Source organism: Mesoplodon mirus, assembly GCF_964341445.2.
Source record: "Mesoplodon mirus genome assembly, chromosome: 3".
Lineage (NCBI taxonomy): Eukaryota > Metazoa > Chordata > Mammalia > Artiodactyla > Ziphiidae > Mesoplodon > Mesoplodon mirus.
The window spans coordinates 134,640,544-134,666,858 of NC_138978.1; the positions used below are offsets into that span (position 1 = coordinate 134,640,544).

Sequence of the window (26,315 nt, forward strand, 5' to 3'; positions counted from 1 at the left end):
ACTTTATCTCTTCCTTCCTCACTATTCTACTTCCAGACTTCGAGGTCATTCTGACCATTAAATTCTGTCCATTCGTCAGCAGCTAGCTCAGAGAGCTCTTTGGAGAAAACTATCCTGAGTTTTGTTCTATGTTCTCTCAAAAGACTTGTTGTTATTGTTGTTTTGCCTCCCTGTTAGTAGTTATTATGCCCCACCTTGCCTTATAGTTATTTTTTTATATGTCCTATATCCTTGAGTAAGTATTAAGTTCCTTGCCATCAGTAACTCAGAGAGTTAACTTTACCTCTAAACACAAGTATGAAAACTACTTGTATTTTGTCAACCAATGAAAAAGAGAACTTATCTCTTTAAAATACTTCAATACTGGGGTTGTAAACTGAAATGCATTCACAATCCAGGCAAATAAATTCACTAAGTTACCCATCTGAACTGGGAGCTGTGGTCAATTAAATAGTGCATAGCCCATCCAGAGGCATTTTAATTCAGTAATTTAATGGCTGAATGCAAAAGGATTGCCCATCAGTTTAAGCTGAGCTTCAAGTTAGAGTTACCTGCTCTAATGGTAAATCTAAAATTTTGGTTGAGTTCTTCAAGTAATAACACCTCCAATACAATTCCAATATAGCATTGTATTGGAAGAACTCTTGATTGACAATATTAAGGTCTTAATTAAAAAGTAAGAATGAGATTGAACCATGAAGTGCCTGTTATTTTAATGTTCATTAACATAAACCAACAATGTTAGCTGTGAAATAAAGAGAATATCAATGACAATTTTCATATTACTGTAGTTTCTAATTATCATTCAGTGTTTCCTAGAAACTTTTAGGAGCTCTCTGCCTCACAGGTTCAATTAGATGCTTTGCTGTAGATTTAATTTGTATGTCTAGTATTATGTCTAGTATTTTACCAACCTCTTTGTATTAATATCCCCAAATTATAATGGTCTGAATCTCCATCTACTTTACTAGCAGTTTTTGGTCTTTTTTAGTAATTTTCTTCTCCTGCTATTTCTTATGGTGATTTGGGATTAATCCCTGTGTTCTTTTGTGGCCTGACTTGCTACCCACTGCTTACTTTCCTGCCTCTTTCTGCTTCTTCTTTCTCTTTTTCATGTTCTACTTCAGAGCTGATAATGAAACAAGGGATCTACTAACTTTAGGCCCTTACTTCAATCAGAAACCAACTGTGATGAGTGATGTAATATGTGAGAGGAAGGTAGTGTGATTGTTGGGGAAAGGAGTCTATTTTGTTATGGAACATTCCACAAGGGAAAAACTGTCTCAAATACTGTTGATCTAGCTCATTCAGGTTACGCATTTATGCTCCCTAAAGCCTTGACGAACAAAGCATGGTCCATGAACCAATAATATCGGCATCACCTGGGAATTTATTAGAAATACAGCATCTGGGCCCACTCCAGACCTACTAAATCTGAATCACAATTTTAACTCTAAAGTTTAAGAGGTACTGCCTTAAGTAGGGCAGCAGGGCCAGACTGGGTTCCAGGCCAGCACTCATTTTCTACTGGATGCAGTGGCCAACGTGTTTGTGCAGAGCTTTCTGTTTCCCTTCAAAGGCCCTGATTATTTTTTCTGCAATCTGGCCTCAATCAAGCCCACCCCAGTTTGTCTAATGTTTTTTTCTTGTTTTGGTTTTGTTTTGATTTGTTTGTTTTACTTGTGGGAGGGAGAAGGGATTATAAAGAAGAATCTAGTTCCTTCTAGTTCCTTTACTCCAAGCCAAGAGCCTCTTCAACCTCTAAGATTGAGGGATGTTAACAGTTACGTGGAGGGATGGAAACTCTTCAGCTCTACCAGGCAGCACCCTTATATAATACACATGTCATGGTGGCCAAGTAATGTTCACATCTACCTCAGGGGAAAACAGCTGTATTGAGAACATGATGATGCAAGTCCATCCTCTCACAACATCTGAGATCCAAACCCAGAATCATGGCTATTACATAGATAATATAACTAACAGTGGTTTGGGCTTTGGAGATTTTTTGTTTGTTTATTTTTCCCCACCTCCTGATAAATGCTTTCTTCCAGCTAAACATCCAAGACTTCTCTAATTATTTTGGTTTTGGAATTGTTAATTTCAGCCTCCTGGTTTCCATGGTCCCAACATCAGATGAAAAATCTTTGGATGAACACTCCATGTTGATCTCTTGAACTATGGGATAGGAGATGTCCTTGGGTAGGACAATGTCCAATCACAACATTGTTTTTCCCCAGAATTGCCTTCTCAACTTGTGAGATAGCTTAGGCAGTTCCATTGGTGTTATATGACTGGACCTCCTCAAGTTCAAGAAATGAAATCAGTAGTGGGCATTTGAATGTTTTCATATTATGGACATTCAGTATTTCACTTATTCTAGATCATGGTGAAATAAGCCTTTACCCATTGTATGAGTTTAATTTTCTTCAGTGGATTGACTGGGAAGTTGCTGTGTTTCCAGATAAGCCACCACAGGAAATAAAACTGAACGCTCTTCTCAGTTCTTTATATATGGTGTAGATTTTCATTAAAATGGTCAGAAATAAATTGGGGGTTGTAAGTCAGCCATTCCTGCATTTCATATATTTCTGTCTTTTGTCTTAATAGCTTGAGGACATTCTCCATCACAAGCACATCGATACTTAAGGAGTTGCATCTTTTTGTTACTGTTCTTTTGCAACTTATTTCCATTCTTCATCTGAATTGATCACTTTTAACATGCTCTCATAAAAATGGCTTGCCACCAATTGGCAAGAGCAAAATTTATAGTCAGTAGAGTTATTTAAGGGTCCTTATGATGTGTGGGTTTGGCTAGCCTCAAGTCTTTTTTTCTAACTACTTTATTGAGGTACGATTAAAATAAAAACCTATTTACATTTAATGTATTCAACTTGACGAGTTTGGAGATTAGTATGAACAGGTGAAACCATCACCACTATCCATGCCATAAGCATATCCATCATCCCATAAAATTTGCTTCTGCCTTAATTAATTAATTTTGGGTAAGAACATTTAACATAAGAGCTACCATTTTAGCAGATTTTAAAGTATACAATACAGTTTGTTAACTATAGGCACTATGCTGTACAGGAGATCTCTATAACTTTTACATCTTGTGTAACTGAAAGTTGTACCCTTTGACTAATATATCCCCACTTCCCCATCTCCCAGCCCTTGGCAACCACTATTCTACTCTCTGCTTTTATGACTTTGACTGTTTTATATTCCTCATATATGTGGTGTCATGCAGTATTTGTCCTTCTGTGTCTGGCCTATTTTAGTTGGCATAATGTCCTCCAGATTCACCCATGTTGTCACAAAAGGCAGGATTTCCTTCTTTTTTAGGGCTAAATAGTACTCTATTGAGACTTTAGCCTCAAGTCTTAGGCTCAAGAAAGCACCTTTAATTCTCTAGAATCCACTCAGGCCATTTTTTCCCTCTGTGTTCTATTCTTACTCTCAGCAAGTTTAATAACAAAGGAAGCCCTAACCAGTAACATGCTGAGCTACTCCAATTGCATGGAAATAGGAATTATTATATTTCATATTACTGGATAAGGAATCATTATTCATATTTTATTATTATTTTGGTCCTTTAACAGGGTATACAGTTCTCTGTGATGCCTTGTTCTTTTCAGGCATGTATATGAAACTGAGTAGTATGTATGAGCTTAAAAATTAAGTTGCTTTTAAATGAAATAATTTGAATATGTCATGCCTCTTATCTTTTATTCTTCCAAAGGTTGTATGAATGTTTATTAGTGTCATGGAGAAATGATCTGTATAGGCTTAAACTTATCTTGTGGGTAGCTGCACCAGTAAGAAAGAAAAGGAGAAAGCTTGGTGATATGGACTGGCTGAATGCAAGTTTAATAAGTACATATTTTGCATCTAAAAGTTTTTGAGAACAGCTTTCAGGGTGCCTTATGACTTAAACCTGATTACATCTGGAGTTAAATTAAGGACAATAAAAATAGAAATAAATATTATGGAATATTTTTCTCGGAGACTGTAAGACTCTTTAAGAAATTCTAAGATATTTCTAAGAGTCTAAGATGCTCTTTTCTGAAACTGACATCTTACTGTGAAATATTTTTCATCTGTCATTGGAATGGCTAGCATGGGTTCTACAGAAATTCAGAGAAATAGATTGCTTTTAAAACAATTGTAAAATATTTTGGCATGAATCATGCTTGTAATATTTTGCTTTTAGAATATCCCATTGGTAATTCAAGAATCCAAAGAGGAAATTTATAAGCAATAAATAAGAAAGAAAAAATATCTAAAAATATTGGAAGTTCTTAAAGTTCAATTCTGAAAAAATAAATTCTTGGAGAAAACAAAAAATATTAACTAGATTTGCAAGAAACATAAACATTTGCAAAAAGCCAGTCCTTTCTTTGTCATCTTCTTGACATACCTCTCTGACAAAGTCACAAAACAACTGGCACATGGTAACTACACAATCAGCCAAACTGAGGAACAGAGGGGAAGCTGAACTGTCACATAATCAAACAGGTATTCAAATTATCTTTGCTGTGAAAGGTTCTTCACCCCATCTTGGTTGTCACTCTTATTGTAAAATAGCACCATGAAGTGATTAGAAATAGTAAAGAATTCTAATCTCAGCTACTTGGACTCTCTGACATTTGTTCTAGATAATTCTTTTTCTATAGCTAAATACTACTGGGAAAATTATAAGGTTAGCTATGTATTGGGCTTTCACTGTATTTGTAGATAAATGACTTATTTTAAAATGTGGCTGAATCCATTTGATTTGACCAAGATAAAAAGCAAGCTCTTGTTTTCACCAGAATATTAGAAGAAATGGTAAAAATTCAGGAATACCTTAATGCTTTGATTTCACCTTTAGTTTTCTTTGTAGCCACACAAATTAGACCCAGGAACTATTTTTCTCTTTCAGGGTAACTGTAGATGGTGGTGCTGTTTCTCTGGAGTGCTTTTTGGACATCTGAATTTTCTATTTTGTATTTTAAGTGAATATTATTGGGATTGGATTGGATTTTGTCCTCCAAATAACTTCATTCCAGAGAGGGAAAGTCTGTTCAAATACATAAATATGTCTGTCAAAATTCTACAGATAAGAGTCCTCTCTGACTACCAACTGTGTTGGTTTTCTGGAGTAGTTCTTTTACCTTATCTTTTACTCAGAACATGGCTTCTCCCTATATGTGCTTGCTAGAGCAAAAACTCTTTCCAACACAGCTGAATCATTTTATTGTTGTATGAACAACAGCTGTAAATAAATCTCTGGAGATGGACCTTTTTACTTAAGATTATGAACACAGCTCAAGAGTAAATCATTATCAGTAGCCAAAATATGTAATTTACTTGACAAAAATCATTGTGCCTACAGAATAGCAGATTTCTATCCTTAAGGAGCTCTCTGGAAAAGACTCTAAGAACTATGATGAACTTCTAGTTCTCTCATTCCTACCTGGGAATCTGACAGGGTTCATAGATAAACACAGGGTGAATGCACAAACATGTAGCCAAGGTTCTATAGAGAAATACTGAGGCTCACTAATATTGTAGCTTATTTTTTGGACTTGGGGGAAAGGGGCAATTGATGTACTTTTTTTAGAATTTCCAAAAACCACTACTACATTTTTACAAAGAAGAACTGTACATGGCAGTGTTGATGGCATTGTTAAGGAACAATATATTGATAAAAGGCAGAAAACAGAGTGCAGTCATAAACAAACAACTGTCTGTAAGTCTGGGGAATCCCATCTGGTGTTGAATTTTATCTTAGAATTTAAATATTATCTTTAGGCGTCTGGACTCTTCAGGTTTACAGATGATGCGAAATTGTTCCAAAAAGTAAAAACCCAAACCATAAAAGAAAAAAAAAAAATCAAAGATGAGAACACCAGGATATGTGAAGAACTTTCTGGAAAGTTATCAAGAGAGAGAAAAATTAGCCAAATAGAAAATAATACATTTATAAAAAATAATGCAAAGACAAGTCTGGGGCAGGTTCAGCACTAATATTTAAGACCCATGAAAGGAACTAGAGGGTCACCAATAGCCTAGTCCCTAAAGTTGCTGCTCCGTTGTGCTCCTGTGATCAAGACCCCACTGAGGTCTTGAATAAGGTGTTGAGTATAACATAGGAGGAAATTGGACAGAAATAGGAAACTATCCTACCCATATTTAGAACCGTATGAATATGAGCTCCTCAGAATTAGAGATATTTCATGCCATTTTTAAATCTAACTTCAAGGCAGATTTAACAGTTTGAAAAAATTCGATTGAAAATTTGATTGATTGAAAAGGAAGCCTAGGTAATGAAAGGTAGAAGTTGTTACTGGTCATGTGTTAAAAATGTAAACAGTTCGAAAGGGTTAGATAAATATAGATAATGCATGCACAAGAGATGAACAAGAAAAAATGGGATACTTGGGGTTTATTCTTATTTTTTGATGTTGATGTTACTGGTAAATTCAATATATCTGTGTGTGGCACACAGGAAATTAGCAATAAATGGAAAAATTACTGTAGTTCATACCAATAATATTATTACTTTTATTACCACCTTCAGAGGACTGGATTAGGCCCCGGTTTATACGTTCTCTTTCCTCCTATATAGTTAATCTGTTGCAAGACCAGGAGTAATTACCTGTGCTGGAGGCTCTGTAGCATCTGGCACAAGGTTTTTTTAGTATCTCCTTAAAAGGTATTTGTTAAATACCTATTACATTCATTAATTGATGATCATTTCCCACATTCTCAAGGTGCCTTATAGATTTTAACACTCTTTAATGTGTCCTATCTTTCATTCCTCACAAGTAACTAAACATATGAAATTGAAATCTTCTAGGGTGATGAATGCATGTTAATTGCTCTTTTCATATAATATCATTGGAACTTAAGATCATTACACATTGATATTGTTTTTTTTCCTTAAATAAATCACATTTTGACTTTCTTTACTAACTTCTTTATTATCATAATGTCAATACCCAGCAAATTGTGTCATCTGGACTCTTAGTGAATGAATAAAATAGTGATAGAGGCAATCTTGCAAATTTGTCTTGGGAGACTTAAATGATGCAGACATATTAACTTTTCATTTTTTAGTTACCTACTCTGAAAATTTTCACAAATATTGACTTTTCTTTAAAGCAACAGACCTGAAAAGCTTAATTTTGTTCATTGGTGAGTTTTTTTCTAAAATCATAGAAATGATAGGTTGCTAAAGAAAAGCCTATCAAAGTGGAGCTTTACTTCTTTAAATTAATGCATTAGCATTGCTTTCTTTTGGGAGGAGATCAAAATTAACTGTAGAGATAGACGTTTATTTGGGATGATACTAAAGCCTTCATTATCTCCAAGAATGAATAAATCTTGATGACTGAATTGCTGGTCTGTATGTGTTTTGTGAAATGATGAATCTGCACAATGTTCGAGGTATACCATTTTGCTCTGCCTTTTTATCCTGATGATACCATCTGGGTTTTTCTTCATTTCCCTCTCTCTCTGAACATATTTTGAAGGGCTTCCATTTTTCATCTCCTAGAAATTCTAAGATAGAGAACTGTCCTGTCCTTACCCTCATCCTACCCTATGGGCATCCCCAAGCCAGCCTCTACTAATCATTCCTTTCTTTGGGTTTTTCTAGCACTATGTTCGTCTTCATGGAGTTTATTTTACCTGACATTTTGTCCTCAGTGAGCATGTGCTCTGATTCTTACTAGTGGCTGTAAGCACCTGGAGAACAATAATTTCTTATTTCAATTTGAATCCTCTGTAGATTCAGTGTCTGGCAGATAGTAGATACTCAGCAAATATAATGACTTATCATAGGACAGCTGATGTCCCAGGCATTCAGGTACATCCACAACAAATTCCACTTTTCGATTCATTGGCAGTGGAAAGAACACTCAGTGTAATTATTTGCTCTGTTGGCATCTAGCACTGTATGATACTTCTATCTCAGCAGGGAGCACTAGAAAGATGGCATCTCTGCTTTGCTGTCATTTACTAGCTTAGATGGGTTTCAGGATGGAAACCCAGCATGGATTCCAGAGTCCAAAACACTCTCAATTTAAATTTTATTTGGTTTAAAGTGAATGTTTACAACATCAGACATTCCCATATTTAAATGTAAATATTCTTCAACCCTGTCTAGAATAGTGCAAAAAGTATATATATTCTGGTAGTAAAGATACCTGGATTTTAGTCCTATATCTCATGTTGCAAAGGAGAACATTATGTGTTAAGTGACAGCTCCAGTTCCAATGCTTATAAGAATATCAATGTTTTGGTCATAACCACTATCAAAGGAACTACCGGCATTTATTGAGTGCTTACAATATACTTGATATTCAGTAAATATTTACATTTTAGGTGTATTCTTTTATATATTATTGTCCTTACAAAGATAAGTAAAGTTCAGAAAAGTTAAATAACTTGGCTAAGGAGAGACTGTTAGAAAGGTTCTAGGTATTTTCATCATAAACACCTTTGCCACAAGTAGTTTCACAGCACAACTAACTGGTTGTAAAGCCATTTTGCTATAAAAGAAAAAAATAACTGGTTGATTGACAGTTTTGTTTTGATTACAGTAGAAAATAATAAAATACCAGTTTCTGCAAATCCTTTGGTGAACAGTCATCCCTCCCACCTGTCAGAATCAGAAGTTTTCCGAGTTAAGCAAATATAAGAGGCGGCTAGTGATTCCCAACAGCTTTTGAAGGCGTTAATGATCGATTCTTTAGCTAATTTAGTTACAACGGCTTGTTCTCTCTTGCTGTGTTTTCCAAATTTATGACATAATACTAGAAGTTGGAGGCAAAAGGAGAATCAAGCTCCTCTTATCCTCCTGGCCCCCAAATGGTTACATGATTCCTGATGAGTATAAGTTTCTTGAAAACGTTGAAAATTTTAACAGAATATGGCTTAGGTTAGCTCACCAAAGGATTTGCAAAAACTGATATGTTATCATTTTCTAGTGTGATGTCAACCATATATTTTATCTTTTACAGCAAAATGGCCTCACGGCCAGTTAGTTGTAGGTGAAACTGCTTGCAGGGAAAGTATTTATAGGAACACAGTGGACACATGTTAGGTAAGCTGTAGAACTGACATTTAAATCTAGGATAATCTAGTGTGTGTGTGTGTGTGTGTGCATGTGTGTACATATAACAAATTATAATACATTATCATATAGTGTGATAAATATTATAATATATATATATATCATAATCTGATCCCATTAAATAATTTGAATCCTTCCTGTTTCATTCTGCATTCAGCTTGGAAATGTCCTTTTCTCTTTTACAAAGAAATCAGTCAAGTAAGAGACTTCTCAGGGTAAGCTGACATGCGTAGTAATCAAGGGGCTTTTCTTTTGAGACTTGATTACTTTACAAGCATCAGTCCATTCACCATAGTACTTGGGTATCTTATCCAGTGAAAAAGTGCCATGTTTATTTAGGAGACATACACAATCAATGAAGAAGAAGAAAACAACATGCTGAGAATGTGTAGTGGAAAGAAACAGAACAAAGCAGAACAAAAACAAACAGAACAATAGCTGGAGGGCTAAACAAGGGACCATGCTTATGTAAACTTCCCTGGGGACTCATCACTGCACCAAACACACTGGACCCTTTTCCCTTCCTTCCTTTCCACTGACTGAGCAGCAGACACAGGAACAAACCATGAATATTCCCAGAACTGGGGCACATCCAGAATTCCACAGCACTATGTCCATCACTTTTATCCAAATACCAGGACTGTCACATTACATAATTTTCACATTTGTTCTTATTTTTGATGACCACAGACAGACTTGTGTCCCAGTTAGCCATTTTGTCCCTTTCATTTAATCTTTGGGTCAGATGTCTACTAACTCATGTCATCTGCATAACTGCTCAGATCTGTTTCCAGGGAAACGGTTTTACTTTCCGTGTAAATATAAGATATTTGTCCTAACTCCCCTCTGTCACATTTTGTTACAAAGAGACATTTTGGGTAGTTGTTTATTCTTAAATTTCTCTTTGAAACAATTTCTTGTGGAAATCATGTACAAAATTACTTATCCCTTTTGCTATATGAAGGACTCTATTGAGAAAGGAGAAGGTTGACTTAAGAGGGTTTGTTTGGAGCAGGGAGAGTCAGAAAAGTTGTGAGATTAGACTTTTAGGCTTGTCTCTAGCCTGTGATGTGGAATTAATTTATAGTGTGATTTCTGTCATTAGCTGGAGATTTGGGGAATTATTTACACACGGTCAAATTTCACATGTGAACAAAATGACAATTTTGGAAACTACACCCTTTCTTCTACAGCATTGGAGTTCTTCACTGAGCAAAATTTCCCCCATTTTTTTACTGCTGTGTGCTGAGTGTTCCATGTCTGTGGGGGTTCCTGGTGGAAGGAAGCCATCAGGAGGTCTGGGGGTTGGTCAGGAAAAGCTCATCAGTTAAAGGGAGAGGGATATGGAGGCAAATGAAGAACACTGTAGACGAGGCTCAGTCTGAGAAACATGGCACTCGAATCAAATAGCGTCATCTTTTCCACGCATCGTGGCAGATATGGATCACCCTCTGTGGGGTCCTCCAGGTGGGCTGCTCAGTGTAACCTTAGGATGGCTTTGAGTGTTAAGCCATTGCAAGTTGATACCTGAAAACTGCCAATTTCAAATGATTTTGGAGCAGAGTTTGATGATGGATGCATCATTCCAAGAGTCAATCTAGAAGATACAATCAACGGAGTTGCACTGATGATTTAAAATGTTTGGAAAGCAGAGCCTGATGTAAACTTCATGTGAAAAATCATTGGTCACTTGGTCATTCTCACCCCACAAATAGTGGTATCTTAAGTTGACAAACTAATTTGGTAGTTCTCTTCAGAAGGACAGTTTTTGGGACCCATACATCTTCATGAGATCATGTGCTTTTTAGTGATCTTTTTCCTCAGAACAAATTTCAGGTTGGAAATCTTCCAGGGCCCATCTGTGGAAGATACTGAGAATATAGAGGACTGGATTGCCTGGGAAGACCTGCTTTCTCTCTTTCTCTCCCTTATCAAAGACATGTTAATAAAGGGTTAATGAGTTCTACGTATAAAATCTTTGGTTTTTAAAGCGTTTTGCTACCTGACCTCTTTGTTAGACTAAGCCTTAGAGAACACAAAAAGGAAGTTCAAACTAGAACTAACATTTTCTTTAAAAATTTAAGGATCTTCCTCTTTCGGATGAGAGCAAGGAGGTTTCTTTTAATATTTGACTTTTTCCCCCTTCTCTTTTTTGGCAGCCTTCACATATACAAATCTCACTGAAGTCATTCCAGGCTGAAAGCATTTATGATCAAATACCAGAAAGCTAAAAATAAGTATTCTACCCTTTCTCTAGAGGTTACTGAATATTTCTCTTAACCTTTCTGGTCAGGTGCCAAGAGATGGATTTTAATGGTTGCTGGGGGCAAATGTGGTGGAAGATCAGTAAATAATTCAAGATAACTGCACTCAAGGGCTTCCCTGGTGGCGCAGTGGCTGAGAGTTTGCCTGCCGATGCAGGGGAAACGGGTTCGTGCCCCGGTCCGGGAAGATCCCATGTGCCGCGGAGTGGCTGGGCCCGTGAGCCATGGCCGCTGAGCCTGCGCGTCCTGAGCCTGTGCTCCGCAACGGGAGAGGCCACGACAGTGAGAGGCCCATGTACCTCAAAAAAAAAAAAAAAAAAAGATAACTGCACTCAAAACCACCCTTCAGTGCCAAGCAGTCTGGCTTGTTTCACAACTTAAGTAGTTTTGGAAAATGGTGATACAGCCAAAACTCCAAGGCCAGTATTAGATTACACCAATTTGTAGCTATTGTATTTGATGGCTTCAAAGCCATCCTCCCTTTTCCTGGCACTGTCTCCTTGGATTTCCTTTGGGTAACGATCTCATCTCACTCTCAGTCCAAGTGGTTTGAGTGGGGCCACCCAATCTCTGGATCAAGGCTAGGGGAAGGAATGTGACTCAGCCTTGGCAAATCAGATAATCATGGCCAGTACTTTTGCTGGAACAGTTGAGGAAAGAGACCCTTTCTTTCTGCATGTTGTTAAGCTAGTAGGTGTAAACCTAAGGTAAAATTTGTCTGAAAGTAAAACTAGTACAGAGGAGAGCAGAGCCATAGATTAGAATGAAATTTGGTCTTGAGAACAACTTTTGAGCACCTGTATCCAGCTATACTTGAAGCTTTTCAGCTACTGAGCCAATAAATTTCCATTTTACTTAAGTTAGCTTAACCTTGTCTTCTGGTAATGAGTTCTGAATTATACATTCCTCTTAATTATCTTCAATCCTCATTTTTTCCCCAAGGGATTCTTTGCATCTGACACCAAACTTAGTTATTTTGATTTTTTTTTGGGGGGGGGGGTAATTTTAAAGTTGCCTATTTTTATTGCTTTGAGTTGCAAAACTAAAATAATGCATCATTTTTCCTGCTTAAAGACAGAGCAGTCTAAGACCAAAGACAGTTAATTTTTGTCTGCTTTTATCACTGAGGTCTGTGGCCTAGACTTGACGTGCCATAGTTACAGAGATTCAAAGAAAGAAGATGGCATTTATAAATGATGTTAAAGGATGAATTAATTTTACCAGGTATTGCCCATTAACTTCTTAATTATATTACTATAATCAAGTTTCTGTGGCTTCTTCTTCCTCCTAGATGCTTAACACTAGAAAGAAGCCTGGTAATGCATACTCTTGTTCCCACTGCAATTTTTCAGACTCACCCCTTTCTGAGGGAGTTTTACCACAATATGGACCACAAGAAGTAAAAGCTGTGTTTTATTTACTCTCAGATCATGTGTCAATGGTCCTGGTATGGAATACATGATCAGAAAATATTTGCTCAACCAACTAGTTTATCTACCTTTGTAGTCCAAGTGTATATTAATTCTACATAGTCACCTCTTCAGTAATGTTTTCTCATTGAGTATCTTCTACAGTCAGATTTTGTGAAATACATTGATGATACAAAAATGGGAAGGCATAGTCTACCCAATTCCACTGGGGTTTTTTCATCAACATGGAAGAATGACCAACAGAGTTTATCATCTCCTATTCTTCCCCAAACCCACAGAAGTGACAATAAAGGACTGTTTGAAAGGTATTAACCCCAGGGACAATGAGAGAATGAAGCAACGGATGAAAGATGCAATTTTTTTTTATTTTTAATAAGGAAAGTGATGAAGGAGAAGTAAGTGTTCACACTTAGCAGAATGGACAGAACTATATAACCCAACTTCCAACCCAGTGAGAAATGAGCCAGTTTGCCCCACAGAACTCAGCTCTGTGAAAGACTTAGTTGAGAAACAAGGCTGGAAAGAGATTTATTGAAACTAGATCTAGAGCAGCTAGATCCTCAGGACCCTCCCCCACTCCATGCAACCTTCCAGAAAAGTCACAGAGTTTTATTTTCTGGAAATATTGTGTAGCTCCTAATTTGAGAATCCCAAATGCAGTAGGGAGAGCTGGGGTGGAAAAGGTAAATAAGTGAAAATCTGAATTACTGACTTTGTTCTTCTTTCCCCAGTCTGCCTGCAGGGTACCAACATACTGCTTAGCTGGGAGCTTAGGGAATTCCCCTCTGGAGGACGTCACTGGCCCCAGAGAATGGCCATCATGTACTGACATTTGTTTCCATCCTAAATTTCTTTTGAAGTATAAAGTAATGACATTATACAGGAAGACAGGTGCAAACATACACACACCTGGAGAAAGGCGTTGATTCAGCTTCAGTAATTCGGCAAATATTTCTTCAAGTTGACAACAGCCAAGGCCCTGTGCAATCAAGGGTATCAGTAGGTAAGAGAGTTTCCAAGACTGGCTAGTGAGAGGGGTATACTCTTTCTGAATTTAGAGAGCAAATGATGGAACTTAAAATCTGTTTACCTGTGTATTCCCAGTAATTTTAAACTTAAAATTTTTATTCTGGGCTTTTAATTTATAGGCACTAAAGTTTTCATTGAAAGAAAAGGTTCTGTGTTAACATAATTCAAAGGTAACTTAAGATTTGTATACTTTTTCCTGTCTCTAAAAGGTTTTTTATGCATTATATTTTTCTTAATAGTTTTGGAAATCATGGTCAGTTTCTTACATTAATGATCCTCTTTTCTAAGTTTTTTTTTTTTTTTTTAGTCTGGTGCCTCATTTCTATTTCATTAGTTTTGGTCTGTAAGTTCCTTGAGGTCAGGACTCTGTCTCACCCGCTTCTATATCCCCACACACAGAGATGCTAAATAAATGCTTGTTATCTTTTTTGTGTGTCTATTGTTGAGTAGTACAGCAGTCCTTAAGCAACAGTGCAGTGTCATCTCCTTGAACAATGTATCAGTCATAATTTTATTTTATATATTTTCTGACACTTTGACATCTTGGGTCCTTGCTAACCCATGAGATACTGCCACTTCCAGGGCCTGCCAATTTCTAGAGAAAGTAAAGCATTGGCATGCAAGTGTGCCTTTCATATGCAAACCAAAAAATCCAAAGCCCACATCCCCACCACCTCCTCTCTCTGGCTGTCACAGGATTCTTATGCTTCTGGACCACTGCTCCCATCTTACTCACTCCATGGCTAGGTACCAGACAACTCAGGACAGCCCCTATTCCTCAGAGCCCTCTGAAATTATTCAAACTAGGCAATCCTAATTCTGCTTACCCTGTCTTACATTGCCTTTCCCATGAAAGTGACAGTGAGGCTCTTGCCCATGCTTTTCCCCATCTCTCTCTGCCTCCTGACTGACCCTGGTGCTTCCCCATGTGACCCCACATGTCATGCCATTCCTTCTGCTATACAGAACTGTGAATAAAACTTCTTCCTTCATGACTGTCATTTCGGTGTCTGCATGTCTTACCATACCTGATTAAGAAAAATCCCAGATACATTTTAAAACAGTTGACTTATTCATAGACTTGGCTGGTAAGGAAACATTGCTGTGCCCAAATGTATTCAGTGTTTTCACTTACACAGAGAACAAAAGCAACATCAGCATGGTGTTAGTTCGCCATGTCCCTGTTCACACAAGACACCACCAAACCAAAAGGGACCAGATGACACATGACACAAGTGGTGGGTCATTCTGTAGCTGAGAAGTCAATTCCACCCTGCAGTTAAGTGGCATTATGGTCTGCAGCTATGCCCAAAGAAGGACAAAGTGGAAAATTCCATGCTTCACTGGAACCAGGGAGGTGGATGGGAAACAGCCTCATGGCAGCCTTTTGCAAAACGGAGAGCCTCCTGCAAGACAGTCTGTGCAACAGCTCCTCACAGAACATCTGTCGTGCCATGCTCCAGGAAGGATGGCAGAGAACATTCTGCACAGACATGGTCAGACTGCAGTTGAGCCTTGCCTGCATGGTCTATGTGGGCATATGCAAGGTCACAGGGCACTCTGGCAGAACTGTCCCCTACATTTGTCACTTCTCAAGGTCTTCTGGTATTTCTAGCACTGTGATAGTTTAATGAAAGCTTTAAAGTCTACCCAGCTTAACTTATCAGATGTGCTGTATGTTTATCAGATGTCTTTCAAAATATCTTTACCACTTAGATTATTAGATTGTGGATCTATTCTGAGAGATGTCAGAAATATTCCCATCTAGTTCTATCCATTTCTTTAATTATTTCAACTTCTACACTTTTTGTGTAATTTGAAAGTGGTAAAACATCTTTCAGTAAAAGGAAAAGACTAAGTGTCACGTAGCACTTCATGTTTAAAGTGAAGATCCTCTTTTCGTCCCCTTTTCTTTCTCCTTTCTATTCTTCCCTCCCTCTTTCATCTTTGCCTTAATTGGGGTAGGTAGTGTAGTCCCATGTTCATCTATGGATGGAGGTGATAAGAAATATGATTTAATTAATATTAGAGAGTGAGTGAAAGTCAGGATGTAGACCTGAACATTCATCCAGATTTCTTGATTGGACCTTTGATTGTTAATTGTTCTTTGTATTTGTCTAGTGAGATTACTCATATAACTAAATTAAGGAATGTATAAAACTTTAGCACAGCATACTTTCATATATAATATTCTTAGTAAAAATTTACCTTAAAAGTAATTTAACATCTAAGGATTAGCAAAGCTTTTACAGGACATTTTATTTGAGCCTCTCAGTACCCTGTGAGGTAAGCACAACTGCTTTTTCACCATTTATAGCAAAGTAACTGAAGATCAGAGAGCAAAAATGTCTCGACCAGAATCACTGCTAATAAATATGGAACTAAGATTTGAACCCAGGCCTGGCATACTTTTACATAGTTATAACTGTCTTTAATCTCATGCATGTTCTCTAAGGCACTGTTATGTCCTGAATTTTGTCCCCTCCAAATTCATATGTTAAAGCCCTAACCCTTTGTACTTCAGAGTGTGACTGTTTTGAGGTATAGGGCCTTTAAAGCAGTAGTTAAGTTAAAATGAGGCCCTTGGGGTGGGTCCCAATCTAATCTGACTGGTATCCTTATAAAAAGAGGAGATTAGGGCACACAGAGAGACACCATGGATGGGTGTATACAGAGAAAAAGCCACATGAGGACACAGTGAGAAAGGCGGCCAAAGACAGAGGCCTCAGGAAAAAACAAACCTGCTGACACCTTGATCTTGTCCTTCCAGCCTCCAGAGCTGTGAGAAAAGCAACTTCTGTTGTTTAAGCCATCCAGTCTATAGTATTTTGTTATGGCAGCCCTAGCAAACTAGCATAGGGACAAAATAGAAACTGAGGAATTCATTAATTAAACCACATTCTTAAACCAAACCAGCCTTCTGTTCAGGAGCAGTTCTTAGCAGAAACCATGGAATGTCTACTAAACTAGTGCTGTGAAAGGTGAATGGATATCTTTTTATTTGGTGATGTTTAAAATATCTGGCAAGGCATGCTGGCTCTGGGAAATACCCTATTACCTAAGATTTAATCAGTCCAGTCCAAAATCTCCTACTTAGAAAGTGAGTTAGAAAACTAAAATTGCAGAGTATGCTCCTCCAGCTATAAACTAAAGTGAAATACCTACAGAAATAGGAAAAAATTAAAGTAGTCATGAAATACAAAGTTTTTATAGAAAATGTCACATGCCACCAAGATAACTAGAGAATACATGTTTAGTAAATATCAGAAAAAGGAAGACAATCAACCTTTTTTGATTCAGTTTTTACAAAATGTGCACATAATAGAAACCCAATGTTCTTGTCCAGCTTTTTGAGGAGAAATGGGCATTTTTTTTATCCCCATCATTCATCCCTCTGAGTTATGTGAATATAATGAATTTTGTCTCATTTTCTCTTCTAAATAGGGAACATCCCACATTGTACCCGATAGCTGGTTACACAAACATGGTCTCCTGTTGGTTTGTTCTCACAATATTTTCTTGTAATGGCTTGCTAAATTCCATGCCTAAGAAAATTATTACCCATTCCAGGCATGCCTGCACATCCTCTGGGTTTGTCCTTGTGCCTGCTTCGCAGTGGGGCAGCTCTGCTCACCGTGTGGCCATCCTCCTATGGAGGCTTGCTTTGTCCCTAATCAAGCCCTGAAGAGGCATCTCCTTATGGCACTCACAGATGGCTGTGTGGAAAACATTTTCTCATCTTGGTAAAGCTTTTTATAAGGTCATCTTTCAGTCAAGGTGAACTTTAAAAATAGTTTTACAAAGAGGCTAGAAAACAGTTGCTTGACTAACACTGGAAAACCTCTAATTCCCCAGCTTATAAAAGTGACAGATCATAAATAAATTGATTTTCTTTAGCCTACCCTAATGACTTCTTGGCTGGAGGCTTCTTTACTTTCTACCAAGCTGTGGAGAATCCCACAAGTTTATTTGGATTACTGATCTGTATGGAATAGAATGGCAAATTATCAATGAACTGATCAACTTATGTGTCATAAAAGTGACCAGTTCAGCTGCTCCTTTCTTCCCCTGCTTACCTTTCCAGATGTTACATTTACAGTTCCTCTTCATGTGTCCTTTCCACACCTTTTCACTTGCTCCCTCACCTTGGGTCAGGGAGCAGATGTGCATATAGTCTTCTTGTTAGGAGAAAGAATGCTGCCTTTCTTTGGATGGCCCTGTATTATCAGAGACAGAGGCTTTGTCATCTGATCCTCTTTGAACCTGCCTAACTTCTATGTACCACTGGGCAAAGTACTTAGTGTAGTGTATTTGAGACTCCATTTTCTCAGTAAAATGGGTAAAACCATGCCTTCCTTTTTCTTAAGAGTGTTGGAACATTAAATGTAATTTATATGCATATATATCTCATATCTATACATGCATATATGCACACACCCAGTAAATATAAGGCATTTATGATATATGAATTCCTCCTAGTACAGGTTCTGTTTATTTTTTCCTTCTGTCATTTAATTTTGTTTCAATGTAATTTTTTCCAATAGCATGTTGCTATCAAGGGCACTTTTGATTATTACATTAGTACATTTTCATATGGGTCAGAAATAAGTCAGCAATAAAGTAAACTGTGTTTCTTTTACATTTTCATGAATCTCTCACCATTTCAGTAGTACAAAAAGCCATATATGAAAACTTGAATAAAGGCGAAAGGTGTTATACTATCCCTTCCTCCCCAAAGCAGTCTGATATCATTGTATAATTTCTTCTCCTCATTAGGATTGTCATTCACGCAATGTTTAAATTTTTCTCTTACTGACTTATGTAGAAATTGTGTTAGCAAATTTGTACCTTTTATTCTTTATTGCTCTGAGGTATTGGAATTTTACTACTAGGTGCTGAAGCTTTTAAATTAGGCATAGTCAAATTTCTCTGGAGAAACGGAATATGGAGGAATCAGAGTTATCATTGTATTAACTATACAAAAGTACACTACTAATTTTAAAATATCTATATCTGGTAATACAAAGATTGTGATATTGAACAAAGTTGAAAAAATATCTACTCCTATTGTGCTTCTTGTGTTTTAAACATCTTTCTCCCTGATGTCACGACTATACTGCTTTCCTGCACCTTCCATTTACAACATCCTCAGAGGAGAGGCACTGTGAGGTAAATGATTATGAATGACCCGGAAGCCACACTCCCCAGTTAAAACCAGCCCTTCCATTCATGAACTTTGTGACCTTAGACTCTATTGTGCTTCTGTTTCTTCATCTGTGGAAAAAGAGTGATAGTGGTTGTTGTGAAAATTAAATGAGTTAATATATGTAATATATTACTATAGTAGTTGGGTGCTGGTAAATGCTCAGGAAGTTTTTAGCTATGGTTGTTAGCTGTCATAGAGCAGAATAAGGAAGAAAAGCTAAAGGAAGTCCAGAGTGTCCATATATCTTTAGCTTTGGTTACAGTATGGGTCTTTACAAAATTAGATTTACCAATAGTATTTTAGATAGATGGATAGAAAGAAAGAAATGAAGGGAGGGAGGGAGGAAGGAAGGAAAGAAGGGAGGGAGGAAGGAGGGAGGGAGGAAGGAAGGAAGGAAGGAAAGGAAAGAAGGGAGGGAGAAAGGAAGAAAGAAAGAAAGAATGAAAGAAAGAAGGAGGGAGAGAAGGGGAGGAGGAAGGAAGGAAGGTAAAGAGCCCAAAAGCTGAAAGTAAACTTTATTTTCTCTGGTCTAAATACCTACCCATTGAATTAATGCAATTCATTCTGTATAGCTTCTTTATTAGCTTCATCCCACTGTTGGCTGGTGGGGAAGCTTATGGTCAACAACAACAAATCTCATAAGTTGCTGTCAATTCTGCTCCATTCTATATTGTTGCTTTTTTAAAAACCTCAATGTATGGATTTACTTTATATTCCATTTTGGACTCAGTCCATCAACTCTACTCTCTGTCCAGATCATTTAGATGGGAGCAGTTACCTATGCATCTTAACTATTAGGTAAGAAACCAACCATAGGAAACATAATAATTTATTGTTCTGATTATAATGATTTCTGTAATTATTAATATATTTGCAGATCTTGTACTTAGAAAAAGTTCTAATTTCTGAGTAGGTTTCTGGTTTTTCATGAATGTTTACTAACTGTATGTATAGGTATCCAAAGTCCTGGAAAGATAGTTCTCAGTGGTCCTCACCCAGTCCCTGCGTACTTAACATTGATAAGTATCTGCTAAGTATCACCTAGTATCATGGAATACAGAGTTAAATCAGGGACAATCCTTATACTTAAGGAGTTTCCAGCCTAGTGGGAGAGGAAGATAGATACACAATGATCTTCATAACACCATGTTGTAAATATTATAATAGAACAGAGGGCACAGCTAAGTCAAGCTACAACAGGTAATAGAGATCATTACTTTAGCTTCATTTAACTGTTGTGGTATTTCACCAGAATGGGTACATTAAGGCTTAACAGCATTCATCTGGCAACTTCACACAGCTAATTAGCAGTTAAGCCCTTTGGGAAATTCAAACCTCCTGATGCTAAACGATGTAAAGTAGGACACACTGTATTTTAGTGCAGGAAGGAAACATTTCTTGTCTTTCCACCAAATCAACACATTAGTTGATTATTTGTGCCAATGATCTCAGAAGCTCCGTAACAATCAAGTTTGCCTGAAGATTCTTTCTTATTTCTTCATACAGCAAGGTAAAGGGCAAGCAGTTCAGTTTCACCTTAACACCAAGAAGTCTTACAATAATGGTCCACATAATGCCTCTGATAGATTTCAGTTTCGCTGTTCTTGTTCCTAAGTCAATCAAGTACCTTAATTTAAAAGCTTCAGTGAGTGTCTCTGAGTGGGTCTTAGAAGTGATGGTAATTATTATTTGAGGAGCTAGAGGTGAGAGGTAGACAATTGGGCTCATCTAAAGAAATGAGACTCTTAGGAAATAAAGAAAGAAGGCTGTAAGAACTATGTGTTGAGGTCACAGTGTTGCCCACTGTAAATATTTAAACAAGATCTCACAGTTTTATTTTTAATAGTAATGAACTTGGTGCATGGGTAGAGAGAAGGAATGAGAAGTGCTTTGTTCAACTCGCAGGAGTCCTGCGAGTGTAGTTTCTTCAATTGCAGTGTTTATACTTAAGGAGAGCAGAGCAAAGCAGAGCTGAAAGTATCTTTTATTGTCAGCATGATTGTTTGAGTGGACCATCCTAGAAGGGACTAGGTGCTTCAATGTTACACTGCTCTTCATAACACGGATCAATGGAACTTGGATCAGTGCATGTACATTTCTGATTGCTCATCCATTCACTCATATAGATAATCTTGAGGGTAAATAAGGAATGCCTTTATGGGTAATAGGTTAGAGTTAGGAGTGAAATAAAGATCAACATTTCATAAAGGTGGTAATTGCTTTTTCTTGCATGAGATAAATGAGAATATCATTTACTACATTATTAATTTATAATGTATGCTTTATATGCACTTACATGCTGTTTTTACCATGTATTGTCAGTAACTACTCTCTGTGTGGTAAATAATACAAAATAGCATCATTAGAGTGCATACCAAATGCCAGATATTGTTCTAAGAGCTACATACGATTTATCTTATTTAACTCCCACAACAATTCTATGAAAGAAGTACTAGCCTAGTTTAACACCTGGGAAGTTTGAGGCTAAGAAATAGTTCATCTAACATCACTCAGCTAATTAGTAAATAAAGTTTATTTATACCCAGGTAGTCAGATCTTCCACTTGACAGTATATGCTCCCAATAAATCAATTGGATGGATAAGAAAAATTGGTGAATAAATAAGAAAGAGATACTTTAAAAAATAAACATAAGCAGTATATAGAGAGTAATAAATGTTTTCTGTTATTGAACATTAATAACATTCCCAGTAACTTAAACTAAACTATGGTGGTGTGTATAATTCCCACTGATATTAAATAGAAACATAATATTTTAACTAAAAAACAGTGAACTTAATCCTGGTGCCACATTCTAAAGGGAATTTAACATCTGACATCTTGTACAACAGAAAGGTTAATGTCTTCAGGAACAGCATTTCAGCAAAGAGTTTTTGTATGGCTACTCTATAAAAACTGAGAAAATTGGGGAGTGGTGAGGATGTTTAAAACTTGGAGAGCACCCATCTGAGCCAACTCTTTTGCCAGGTGTTTTATCTATGAAACTTTCAATCTGAACAACTACCTTGTCATTATTCCTTGCTATTGTCCCAGTTTTATAGAAGAAAAAAGCAAGACTCACACAGATTAATTAGCTTGTCAAGCTTATGCAACTAGAAGTGGTGAAGGTTTATCTTTCTAATTCCAAAATCCATGCTTTCTTCACTACACCATGTTTAAAATATAATGATGGTTCAAGCTAGAGTCTCATATATATGACTTTATAGTGAAGCTACACTTAAAAGAAGTGATTTTTAAAGAAACTCTAGCACTGGAATCCATTTTTTTTTTTCTGGATACACCACACAGGGATCCCAGTAAATTAAAAACTTAAAAGTGAAGACATTCCTGTCGAAGGGACTGTGTGCAGAGCTCCTTTCTACTCCCTCTTCCATAAGATTCCTATGGCACTTTAGGTGCACAAGGAATACCTGGAGCACTGGTTTAAAAATGCAGATTCCTGGGCCATGGCCCCTGATTTGAGGCTATGAATCTGCATTTTAAATAAGCACTTGAAGTGTTTCCAATACAGATGTCTTAGAAAAACATTGACCTGCAAAATGCACAGCCTGCCCTTTATCTGATTTCTCTAAAGTATCACATGCCTAGGTTTTTGGACAAGATCTCTAAGATTCTTAAATTTGGTAAATTTACTTGGATTGTAAAAGTAAATGCTGATTTCATTTATTATAATAATACCATCATTTGTAAATGTAATAAAAAAAGATCAGTGCCTGATACACAATGGGCTGTCAATAATATTTGCCAAATTAATAAATAGATGAATGAATGAATAATGTAATTTCAAGAATTGCTCCAAGTTGAGAAGTAGGAAGAGACACAGTATATCGGTCCAGTGCAAAAAGATAATTGAGTTGAGTAAAATAATTGTTATGAAAAATGATGGTGTCATGGATCAACATCTGAGTTTTTATGCCAATGATTTCTTCTTAGTGATTGTTTTTCTATTTTGAATAATTTGCATTAATTTACAGAAAAATTAACCAGCTTTACAGAAACCCAGTAAGGCACTAAATTCGAATCCTATTAATTCTCTATACATTTGTTACCTCAGAGCATCTTCTGGTAATAGAGGATGGCATCTAAAGAAAGAAAGGCAGGTGACAGCAGAAAGTTTTAAATGACTATCAATTAAATAAATCCCATACTTTTAAAGAGAACAGGTCCTCTGTTTAAAATGTCTGTTTGGGGGCCTAAATTACTTGCTTTCTGAGATTTCCATGGTGAGAAGCTGTAATTCTGCTCTGAATCTCTGTGTGAGAGCCTGCAGTTCTTTGGCAGTTGATCAGGCCCTAATCCAAGCCAGAAACAAAACTCTTACTGCCTTTTTTAAGAGGAGAACATGGAGTGATCCCCATATGAAATACTCGAATTCTTCAAAACTATTAACGTCCACCAAAAGATTTAGTAATCTGTAGCTTTCCTACATCACTCACTCTGATCAGATTTTCACCAATAATCTAATGTTAGTGAGGAATTGTGAAGGAATAAGGCTAAATAAAAACTAGGTGAGGTAGGGGAAACCTTCAAGATGGCAGAGGAGTAAGACTTGGAGATCACCTTCCTCTCCACAAATACATCAAAAATACATCTACATGTGGAACAACTCCTACAGAACACCTACTGAATGCTGGCAGAAGACCTCAGACCTCCCAAAAGGCAAGAAACTCCCCACGTACCTGGGTAGGGCAAAAGAGAAAAGGAAAAACAGAGACAAAAGAATAAGGATGGGACCTGCATCTCTGGGAGGGGGCTGTGAAGGAGGAAAAGTTTCCACACACTAGGAAGCCCCTTCACTGGTGGAGTTTGGGGGTGGGCAGAGGGGAAGTTTTGGAGCCACAGAGGAGAGCACGGCAACAGGGGTGCAGAGGGCAAAGCGGAGAGATTCCCGCAAAGAGGATCGCTGCCAACCAGCACTCACCAGCCTGAGAGGCTTGTCTACTCACCCACCGGGGCAGGTGGGGGCTGAGAGCTAAGGCTCAGGCTTCGGAGGTCAGACCTCAGGGAGAGGACTGGGGTTGGCTGTGTGAACACAGCCTGAAGGGGGCTAGTGCACCACAGCAAGCCAGGAGGGAGTACGGGAAAAATTCTGGACCTGCAGAAGAGGCAAGAGACCATTGTTTTGGGGTGCACGAGGAGAGGCAATTCCTTCCCTGTCTGCCCACAGAAGGCAGAGGACCACCAAAACAAGCTCCAGAGATGGGTGCGAACCACAGCTATCAGCTCGGACCCCAGAGATGGGCATGAAATGCTAACACTGCTGCTGCAGCCACCAAGAATCCTGTGTGCAAGCACAGGTCACTATCCACACACCATCCCCCTGGGAGCCTGTGCAGCCCGCCACTGCCAGGGTCCTGTGGTCCAGGGACAAGTTCCCCAGGAGAACACATGGTGCGCCTCAGGCTATTGCAAGTCACACTGGCCTCTGCCGCCGCAGGCTTGTCCAGCATTCCAAATATAACTAACGTACCCCTCCCTCCCTCTGGCATGAGTGAACCAGAGCCCCCTAATCAGCAGCTGCTTTAACCTCCCTCCTGTCTGGGTGGGAACAGATGCCTGAGGGCGACCTACACACAGAGGTGAGGCCAAAACCAAAGCTGAACTCCAGGAGCTGTGCGAACAAAGAAGAGAAAGGGAAATTTCTCTGTGCAGCCTCAGGAGCAACAGATTAAATCCTCACAATCAACTTGATGAACCCTGCATCTGTGGAATGCCTGAATAGACAATGAATCATCCCAAAATTCAGGCAGTGGACTTTGGGAGCAGGTCTAGACTTGGCATCTGCTGTCTGGAACTGATTTGTTTCTGGTTTGTAAGCTTATCTTAGTATAGTTGTTAGTGCGTGTTATCATTGGTGCATTTGTTTATTGGTATGGTTGCTCTCTTCATTTATTATTATTATTTTTTTATTTTAATAATTTTTTTTCTTCCTTTTTTTCTCCCTTTTCTTCTGAGCCATGTGGCTGACAGGGTTTTGGGGCTCTGGCCCAGTGTCAGGCCTGAGCCTCTGAGGTGGGAGAGCCGAGTTCAGGACATTGGACCACCAGAGACCTCCCGGCCCCATGTAATATCAATCGGCAAGAGTTCTCCCAGAAATCTCTATCTCAACGCTAAGACCCAGCTCCACCCAATGGCCAGCAACCACCAGTGCAGGACGCCCCATGCCAAACAGCTAGCAAGACAGGAACACACCCTCACCCATTAGCAGAGACGCTGCCTAAAATCATACTAAGTTCACAAACACCCCAAAACACACCACTGGATATGGCCCTGCCCACCAGAAAGACAAGACCCAGCCCCACCCACCAGCACACAGGCACCAGTCCCCTCTATCAGGAAGCCTACACAAGCCACCAAACCAACCTTAGCAACTGGTGGCAGGCACCAAAAACAAAGGGAACTACAAACCTGCAGCCTGTGAAAAGGAGAACTCAAACACAGTAAGTTAAACAAAATGGGAAGACAGAGAAATATGCAGCAGATGAAGTAGCAAGGTAAAATCCCACCAGACCAAACAAATGAAGAGGAGATAGGCAATCTACATGAAAAATAATTCAGAGTAATTATAGTAAAGATATCCAAAATCTAGGACATAGAATGAAGAAAATACAAGAAACGTTTAACAAGGACCTAGAAGAACTAAAAAGCAAACAAACAGTGATGAGCAACACAATAAATGAAACTAAAATTTCTCTAGAAGGAATCAGTACCAGAATAACTGAGGCAGAAGAGTGGATAAGTGACCTGGAAGATAAAATAGTGGAAATAACTAACACAGAGCAGAAAAAAGAAAAAAGAATTGAGGACAGTCTCAGAGACCTCTGGGACAACATTAAATACACAAACATTCGAATTATACGGGTCCCAGAAGAAGAAGAGAAAAAGAAAGGGTCTGAGAAAATATTTGAAAAGATTATAGTTGAAAACTTCCTTAACATGGGAAAAGAAATAGACAGTCAAGTCCAGGAAGTGCAAAGTCCCAAACAGGGTAAATCCAAGGAGAAACAAGCCAAGACACCTATTAATCAAACTATCAAAAGTAAAATACAAAGAAAAGATATTAAAAGCAGAAAAGGAAAAGCAACAAATAACATACAAGGGAATCCCCATAAGGTTAACAGCTTATCTTTCAGCAGAAACTCTGTAAGCCAGAAGGGAGTGGCATGACATATTTAAAGTGATGAAAGGGGAAAACCTACAACCAAGAATACTCTACCCAGCAAGGATCTCATTCAGATTT

The 26,315-nt window shown here is 37.9% G+C and overlaps 1 protein-coding gene across 1 annotated transcript in view; it reads left to right on the forward strand.

The window, feature by feature from the left end:
- The window catches only part of RGS7 (regulator of G protein signaling 7), a gene marked incomplete at its 5' end in the record, with an annotated part of 632,276 nt that overhangs the window by 311,462 nt on the left and 294,499 nt on the right, over positions 1–26,315 (forward strand). The gene's annotated exons all lie outside the window — the stretch shown is intronic.